We start from the raw sequence: 9,962 nt of genomic DNA, 5'->3' as shown, positions 1-9,962 counted from the left end.
AGAGAGAGAAAGAGATGAGGTATAAATGAAAACACACATAAGGACATTAAAACAAACACGTAAGTTTTAGGACGTTGAATAATTAGTTTTGGATTCATGACAAAGCTTCTCTTTCCTATTCATTTTCCTTTGTTATTTTTCTTTGTGGTTTTTGGGTTTTGGAAAAGAAATATAAAGCAATAATGTCATAAAGAGTTGGTATAGTGGCGCAGAGTGGGCCATGGTTTTTGCTTTCTCTCAAAGGAAGCTACAAAGAGTTTTAGTTCACCTAATGACCAAATAATCATGGTAATTAAATATAAAAAAATTAACCATGTGGTTAGTAAAGTGTCTTAATTTGAAAACTTCCGTTATCTTTCTCGTGAAAAGTTAGAATAGTGTACTAGGTGGAGAACAAATTGTATATATTTTTACTTCTTTTTTCGTTTTTACTTTATTCATGGTAGTTAGAAATCAAAAGTGCAACTTTACAATTACACAGAGCAGAAGAGACGATCTACTTTCTGAATAGCTAAAAAAGGAGACAGATCTGGTTTGAGAAAATTGACCGAGAACTAGTATATAAGAGCAATGCTATTTGGCACTACTCACTACTTATATATATATATATATATATATATATATATATATATATATATATATATATATATATATATATATTAGGAACCTGTAACTAATATCGTTTGAGACTGAGAGATACATTTGTTTTGTTACACTAAAAACTATATCCACGTCCGTTAGTGATTTGAGTTTATTTTTATATTTTATTTTTTATACACTGATTGAAGTTGATAATGTATATGTGTCTTTGTGTTATGGTGACTTACGTTAGTTGGGAATATATCCGTCATGACGTGAAGGTACTAAATACTGTTATGTCAGATGTTGCATTTCTTGTACCCAATAATTTTTTTTTTTAAACTTGTACCCAATAAAATATATAGCTCAATTATAGTATGTACTGGCTACACTAGTACTATATGCTTTTTCTTTTCATAAATCTTTAATTATTATAAAAAAACCGTGTGGAAGATGGCTACCCTAAAAGCTCCGAGGCCGGATGATCTTCAAAGAATTTTCTACAAAAAATATTGGGATATAGTGGGTCCTTCTATGGTGAGATTCGTCCAAGACTTCTTCAATGGTGAAAGGCTTGAATCCAAAGTTTGATTTGCCCATATTGTGTTAATTCCTAAGGTGTTGAGGGCTGAGACCTTTGACAAGTTTCGGCATATAAGCTTGTGCAATTTTAGCTTCAAGGTGATCACGAGAATCATTACGGTTAGACTTCGTGGGGTGCTCAACAAGATGATTTCTCCATTCCAATTGGCCTTTGTCCCAGGGAGGTGTATAGTCGAAAACACTATTCTCACTAGAGAGATTATAGAAGTGATGGATAAAAAAGAAGAGGATGATGAGTGGATTGGCATTAAGATGGACATGAGTAAAGCTTATGATCGTATGGAGAGAAAATTCATCTATGCCGTCCTTCGCAACTTTGGGATCTCGGGACGAATGGTGAATCTAATCAAAGAATGTGTTAGCAAGGCGTCGAGTGCTATTCTCCTCAATGGTAGCCCCCTTAAGAAGCTTGTGCTCGAGAGAGGACTCCGGCAAGGAGATCCTTTGTCACCTTATCCCTTCATCATCGCTTCAGAGGTGTTAAGCCGTCTTCTTATGAGAACCGAAGATAGGGGAGGCTTCCAAGGTATTAGTATCGGCAACAACACGCCTACGATTTCTCACTTGATGTTTGTCGATGGCACCCTTCTCTTTTGCCGAGCGACGGATGGGGATGTGGATGCCATTTGGGAGTGTGTGGAGCTCTATCAAAGATGGTCGGGGAAAAAGGTGAATCTAGCCAAGAGTGGTATCATCTTCTCAAAAAGGTGCTAGGAAGCCGTGAAAATGGGAGTTAAAAATAGACTTGGCATATCGGAGTATAGCGCAAAAGACCACCACTTGGGAAACCCCTTGGCCCTCAGGAGGAGCTTGATAGCTAGTTTCACTTATTTAAAAGAAAAGGTGCAAAGTAGGCTCGAGGGTTGGATGGCTCGTACCATCTCCAAAGCCGGAAGACCGACTTTGATCAAGGCCATGGTTCAAAGTATCCCCGTCTATGCGATGTCTACCCACAAACTCCCCCAAAAACCTTTTGTAAATCTCTTGACAAAATCTCTCGCAAGTTTTGGTAGATTGGGACTGAAAATAGAGATCGATATCTCGCTTCGGTTAGTTGGGAAAGAATCTGCAAACCAAAAGAGAGTGAGGGCCTTGGGCTAAGAGGTTTCGAAGTTATTAATTCGGCCCTAATATCCAAATTGGACTGGCATCTTGCTTCTGATTCAAGAGCTCTTTGGGCGAGCCTTCTTAACCAAAAATATTATAATCATAAGAAGTTCGTCGAGGTGGGGAGAAGCAGGGTTGACACGCGTTGTTGGAGAGATATCATTTCCTCCCAACAGCTCGTGAAGGAGAACTCGACCTTCCTTATTGGCAGTGGGCAATCGGTGAGAGTTTTCTCTGACAAATGGGTATTTAAAGATAGGATCCTGCTCTGTGATCAACCGGCGGATATGAATACCACGGTGGATAATCACTTCTAGGAACGGACAAGAACTTAGGACCCCGATAAAATCTCAGTGATTTGTGGGGAGGAGATTATGGCTTCGATCAAGGCCCTGAAAATAAGGGATTCTACAAGATCGGACCGACTTTTCTGCAATGCAACAGAGAGGGGGATCTTCAGCGTGAAATTGGCTCTTGGGATCCTGAACAGAGAGGAAGGAGACCAGAACCAGGTGGTGTGGAAAAAGCTTTGGAATTTAAAAATTCATGAAAGGGCCAAACTGTTTCTCTAGCGAATCACGAGCGGGTGTTTCAACCTGGGCAAAGATCTTCACCGGAAAGCCATGGGAGTGGATCCTCTCTGCCGGGTTTGCAATTCGGAGGATGAAACTCTAGCCCATTTGTTCTTCAGTTGCCCAGCGGCCCGCCGACTTTGGCTTTGTGAAGGATGGGGGAGAGTTTGGGCTTGGGAGATTGACGATCCCGGGACGGAGATCATAGGGAAGATCCTCGACATTAATAGTGAGTCGAATGGCCTCAGCGGAAGGCCCGATGAATTCATTATCAGGGCATGGGCTATCTTGGAGGCGGTTTGGGCTCGGAGGAACGTCGTGATTTTTCATGGCGATGAAGAAGATGAAGTGTCGACTATGAGGTTTATTCGTAACAGAGTCGCCGAATTTTGTGGCGTGTCCGAGGCTCTGCAGGTGGGGACCTTTGCTCAGCCTTCGTCTCTGGTCCATCGGTGGAAACCTCCCGATCCATGTACGATCAAAATCAATGTTGACGCGTCCTTCCATAGTGGGAGTTCGGCTGTAGGAGTTGCTGCTAGAGATGAAAATGGCTATGTACAGTGGTTGTGGTGCTCGAAAGTGGTGGCGGGCTCGGCTATGGAGGCGGAGCTTTTGGCGTACTTGAGGCGGTTCTGTTGGCTAAGGACTTGGGCATTCCTAGAGTTCTCTTTGAAGGAGACAATATATCAGAGTATTATGGAGGCTCTTAGTCAGAATCTTTCTAGTCCTAATTGGGTGCTTTTGCCTATCTTAGAGAAAATCCAAGACGCTCGGGATGTTTTTGAGTTTTGTTCTTTTGTTTGGACTCTTAGGTTGTCGAATGGTTTAGCCCACGAGTTGTGTCGATGGGCAAATCAAAGTGAATTTTCGAGTTATTGTATTCTAAGGGATCTTCCGCCCCTTGTGCGGGAGAAGATTTCGGCTGATGCCGAGTTTGAATGAGTAGTAGGGGGTGCTCTTTCCTCTCCGTGGCACCGTTTTCGGGGGCGGAAGGTTTTAGGGAGGCCTCGTTGAGTTTAAAAAAAAAAACAGCTGTAAAATATAAGTATATGAAAAAAAAAACATACTTATTTAAGACAAAATATTGTGTAACAGCTGTAAAATATACGTATATGAAAAAAAAACATATTATTTAAGACAACATATTGTATAGATAAAAAATGTAAAGTTAATAGCAGTAAAAATACCTAATATTTTTCCGAAATTATACTTATATATTTAATTTTTTTTTCGGCGGTAAAAATACTTCATGGTATATTTTAGTTGCACCGTAGGTACCTAAGTCGTTAAGTTGAATTTAAAATACATGTAACAGCTAGAGGTGTGCACGGTTCGGTCCAGTCTAAAACCGGTCAAAAAATCAAATCGGACCGGTCTCAACGGTTTTAAAAATTTATACCGGACTGGACCAAATAAGAAAAAGAAATTGGACCGGACGAAACCGGTTAAAACGGTCCAATCCGGTCCAGTTTAAACCATTTTAGACCGTTTGGACCGATTTAGACCGGACCGTTTTGGACCATTTTAAATCGTTAGACCATTTGAAACCATATTGTTTAATTTTGTCCTATTTTATTTATATTTTTTTAAAATAGTAATTGATCTGGTTCATTTTTGGACTGTTTTGGACCATTTTAAACCGGACCGTTTTATACTTAATTTTTATTATTTTTTTAAAATAGTAACCGGTCCGGTCCGGTCTATACTGCGGTTTGACAATTTTAGACCGGGCTGGTGAAATTTTAGATCGTTTCAAATTGAATCGTTGGTATAAAAACTAGTGATCCTGTCCATGTTAAATAAATTATATACGTTGCTCTCCTTTTCTTATAATTTGTTATTGTGTCCTTTAATAATTGATATCTTTTGATTAAAAAAAAAAAAAAAAAAGTTGATATCTGATTTCTTTTTATTCGATGAGTGATACTATCTACAAAGTACATCACCGATGAGCCATCCTAACAAAACAACTTCATAATTTGATGATAAATAAATCTAAATTGACGCGGGTAAATTTGAAGAATATGATGTGTTACCACTGTATAAGGTTTCGGACAAATTCTTTGATAAAAAGGCTGATCGAATCGCTTGAACTCCAATAAAATGATAATGCTAAAAGCCTTCTTTTTCCCGAATCTTTTATTACATTTTAGAAGTATAGGCGTGTGAATGGAAGGACTATTTACAGGTGTAGTAGAATGTTACCTTTCAAAAGTTACTTTTCTCACGCTAAGTTGAGAATGTTAAATTAATCTGCGAGCTCGTAAATTAAAACAACCTCAGGTCACGGCAAGGCACTGCACTACTACAGTGTACGGTGCTCAATTGGATTTCCTAACCCTAAAATCAACAAAAATAAAATCAGAATAATTATATCACAAAAAATAACTTAGAAAACATAAAATCCATCAACAATCTAACGTTTCGACTCAAAAATCATCAACAAACATAGCTCATATCTAACCTCTAACACGGATTTAGTTGGAGATACCTTGTGTTTTGTTGAATGTCGAAAAGAAAATAAGAAAGAGAATGTTAAATTAATCTATGAGCTCGTAAATTTGTGATTCATCAATCAACTTTATGAGCTAAAAATTATCTTCTATTGAATAATTTTTAAGGTTTTTTTTGTTTTTGTTCATTTATTTCAGTATTTTCTAATTTGTTTCAGCCCCCCAACTTACTAATTTGGTCGTAAAAAAAAAACTCATATTAACATTTTATTATGTTGAGTTAGAGACAAAGTTATAAGAATTAAAAACTTCAGAACCAAAGAATTTAGCTAACATATAATAATAATAATAATAATAAGAGCTAGATATATAGCTCATTTAAACTCTTATATTAAGATTTTAGTTTAATTATTTAATAATTAAGACAGTAACACAAATTAAGACAAAATGCATGAATCATACGATGCTAATCACAAACGTGTTGGATGATATTTTTAATATTTAAATAGGTAAAATTTAGTTTTAATGAAAGATGACAATGAGCTAATTGACCTATTTGAAACAGTTATATCAGAGCTTACAAGTCTATGTAAGAATAATTTGGCGATCAACTGGATCAGGTGTAACCGTGTAATATCCAACAAAAAAACAAAACAAAACAAAAAAACCCTGTATCGGTAAAGTCTTCACCCAATAAAACCTAATCAATTTTGATGATTCTACAAACTAGATGAACCCCAAAAAAAAAAAAAAAAAAAAAAAAATAGACTTTTTCGTCTAAAATAATGAACCTTGATAAGAAAGAAGAAAAATATGGTTCTGTTTTGACCAACATATCAGCTTATAAACATTTTCTTCTGCGTAGAAAATCTTAGACGTTTAATTCGGTTATCTGATCAGACTACTCAGCTAACATGGTTGATAAATATCAAATAATTTCCATGTAAAATAAAATAAAAGCTAAAGAGGGAAAAAAAATCACATAAGCCATTTATGTATTATTTGTGTATATAATCTGCTAGCTATATTAATGAGAATCTACGACCGAAAGAAAGAAATGTTAAATAAAAAAAAAAAGATATATTATGGAATATCAAATATGACACGGGTTTTATCTTGAAATCAATTACTGTTAGTTTTTTTTTTAATGTCTTTGTTTTGTATATTAAAAAATTCAAATCGGTGACACATCAGCAATAGGTACATGTTCTTAAAAGGAAATTTGGTTTTTCTATGTGTCAAATAAAAGAAAAATGTTACAAATTTCGAATGTATATATACAATTTGACATAAATGTGGTTCATCTTATCCACCCTCTTAAATCCGAAATATTCTCATCGTGCTTTCTATGGTTCGCTATGGCATGTGGTGGTGCGCGATGGTGTGCTGTGAGGGTGGCTATGGTTTGGCCGATCAGTTCAAAGAGTGGAGATAGGGTCAAAACTGACGGGAAGGGGAAGAGAGAATGAGAGAAATATGGTTTTAAAATTTGAAAACTATGTATTGGAGGGAATTTGTGTCAAATTGTACATATATTTTAAATTTATATCACCGTTTATTTATTTAAGTTTACTTTGATGGACGCATAGAAAATGAACTTTCACTTCATAAATCAATATTTTCTACGCATTGGATAGTTTCAAACTTAGTTATTGACTAGGTTGATGTTATTTCATCGTAAAACTTCTGAAAGGACTACAAGTTTTAGAAAAACTTTTTCCAGCACTAAAATATAAGACCAGTAACCTTGTATTGTAAATGCTCAATATGCCTTGAGAGCAAATTCATATCCCCTTGCTATTTTCAAGAATAATTGGTTTTGCTCTTCAAAAAAAAAAAAAAAAAAAAAAACAATTGATGCTCGTTATTTTAAAGTTTAATGATATAGCATCGAATAAAACCACATGCTCCACCGCTTGTGCGACCCCGTCAATTATTTTCAGTTACATTCTTGAACTTATATTTTAATGATTTCATCCTTTAACTTTTTATTTTTTTTATGTTAGTTACTTAATCCTTTCTTCGACTATATCAATTAAGATATAGACAACAAAAAAAGAATAATAATAATAATAATTAATAACATTTTTGGCCCCTCGTCTTTGACCTCTTTAACACTTTGGTCCCTGATTAAAAAAACCTGCAGTCTTGGCCCATTATGATAGTTATTTTTTCACTTTCAGTCCTTCTGTTAGCATTGTTGTTAAAATTGACTGAAAATTCTCACGCGTAGAACAAAAAAAAGGAAATTATCATAATACCCTTAACTATTATACTTCCTAATTATTGTTAATAGATAAATAAATAAATAAGTACTTCCTAATTCAATTTCTTATTTTTACAAATTACAACAACAAACAACACCAAAATCAAGCCACGAGAAGAACCCGAGCACCACGTCGTGGTCTTGGAGCCGCTTCAGGACCTGGTTCGCCTGGTACGCGTCCAACGGCTCGTTGCGGTGGGTCCGGATCGAACGGCTGAGATCGGGGTCCACGACGATGCCCGGGCCGCGGAGTCCGGCGGGAGCGGATTCTCCGTCGACGCCGAGCACAGGCTCCGGTGCGCCGAGGTCGTGGAGATCGCGCGCGAATCGGCGACCGGGGACTCGGTCTCCCTCGCCGACGACGGAGACGAACCGTGGGCCGGTTCTCGAACCGCGAAGCGGTTCGTTATGCATAAGCCCGGGGCGTTTCTCGGCTCGGCTGAGGAAGAAGAAGAAGAAGAAGAAGAGGTGTTTGAGACGTTGATTTCGAGACTAGCCGAGAAGCGTGACAAGGTCGGTGGCGGCGGTGCTGAGCTGTTTGATAGTCTGTGCCCTTTAAAGCTCGGGTTCGACGATTCTTCTTCGGTGGATTTCAGGACAAATGAATTGAAGGCCTTCAAATTGCTGAAGAGGCAGTTCGGAAATTGGCAGAGAGGTTTTGATTTGTATCAAGAGTGATGTGTATCAAAATTTCAAACTTGACGATCTACTCAATTATTTATTTTTTTATTATATGCGTTTTCGCAATTAATTATTGGGTCCGGTTTCTAGTTCGTGACACTTCAATTATAGTTCAGTGAGGGATTCTGGTTTCATTGTCCACAGAGAATGTGTCCGGTTTACTGGTTTTGATGGTTTTTAAACTTTTTTCTTTTCTTTCTTTACTGAAATGAAATGATTATTTTTTCTTTTTTCTCAGTCAAACTCAAAGTCCAGTCCAAGATGTACGACCTTCTAAACCTCGCTAGCTCTAACTCATTTTTCCAATATTCAATCCCCAACTATAAACTCACTTGTTCTGAAGTGGTGGTAAAGCACTGAAAGCAAGCAAATACCTTTAATCTAATTATTTTGAAACAAGGTGTCTGGAACAAAGCACAAGATTTCTTATTTAGCATATGTTTCCAGTACAACACAACCACACAAGGAGAGTTATAAAAGATCATATCCTTAATAAAAAAAATAAAAAAAAATAAAAATAAAAAACACACAACGCAGAGTGAGTCTAAGAACAGAGAGAGCAAAGCAACTCAAAGAGAGGCAGTGGCAGAGAGCTCTTCAACTTTCTGGACGAGCTCGTCTTTCTTGGCTCCGACGATGGTGTGAACGATCTCTCCGTCCTTGAAGAAGAGGAGGGTTGGCATGGCCTTGATATCCATCTCTTTGGCCACGCTGTCGAGCTCGTCCACGTCCACTTTCAGGAACACCACTTCTGGTTTCTTCTTCGCCAGCTCAGCTAGAATCGGGGCGATCACCTTGCATGGTCCGCACCACGACGCCGTGAAATCGACCACCACCTGAAAATTTTCATTGATCAACTATTTTCATTGATTACACAGATTCAAATACCGTCATTTCGAACAAGGTATAATCAATCTCGTGCGGAAAAAAAAAGCTAAAAATTAAATCTACTACACCTCTTAATCGATAAATCAAGGTTAACATATCGTCACATTACTCGCAGAAAAAAAATAAATAAATAAAGATAGACCTAATACATTCCAAGAAAAATTGAAAAGAAAAAAAAAATTGGGGCGGCGCGACCTCCCAATTCGCCGCCGTGCCGCTCAACCTCTGCTCCCCGGAAGACCCCGTCGATTTCGTCGTCTCCGGATCTTGGGGCGACAAGGCCTTCAAGGAAGCCCAAAAGTACTGCAAACCCTCAGCGCGGCCTGGCGAGGAACGCTTCGACTCTCATCCTCGTCATTGGGCTGATCACTCGTAACATTATCTCCTATCTGCAAAATCAGAGCATAAATTTTCACATATTTTACCAAGTTTTTATCCACTCAAGATAAGGTTCTGCGCCAACAGAGAGGATTGCTCAGAGGCGTTGGGCCGGACCTCCATTGCTAGCGGCGAATCGACGGCCATGGCTTGCAGAGCCATGGAAGAAATGAGGTCATTTTGCAGAGCCAGATATTTTTATTTTTTATAACTATTATTTTTTATTTTTTTTATTTTATTAATTTTAATTGTAATATTATTTGTTTTTTAATTTATTATTAAATTACGATTTTGTCCTCATTTAAAAAGCACATGATAAGCACATGATCCATTTTTCATCTATTTTGACGGTTTTTTTAACAGAAGGACTGAAAGTGAAAAAATAACTATCATAATGGGTCAAGACTGGAGGTTTTTTTTATAACTATTTTTTTT

General features: G+C 37.4%; 1 pseudogene; it reads right to left on the bottom strand.

Moving 5' to 3' along the window:
* Nucleotides 1-8,618: 8,618 nt before the first annotated feature.
* LOC149397787 (thioredoxin H-type pseudogene) lies at nucleotides 8,619-9,689 on the bottom strand (annotated as a pseudogene).
* Between the last annotated feature and the right edge of the window lie 273 nt (nucleotides 9,690-9,962).

Source organism: Urtica dioica, chromosome 5 (genome assembly GCF_054948205.1).
Source record: "Urtica dioica subsp. dioica isolate 48M chromosome 5, U.dioica_male_clone48M_v1_H2, whole genome shotgun sequence".
NCBI classification, from domain to species: Eukaryota; Viridiplantae; Streptophyta; class Magnoliopsida; order Rosales; family Urticaceae; genus Urtica; species Urtica dioica.
This window is presented reverse-complemented; position numbering and strand designations above follow the sequence as displayed.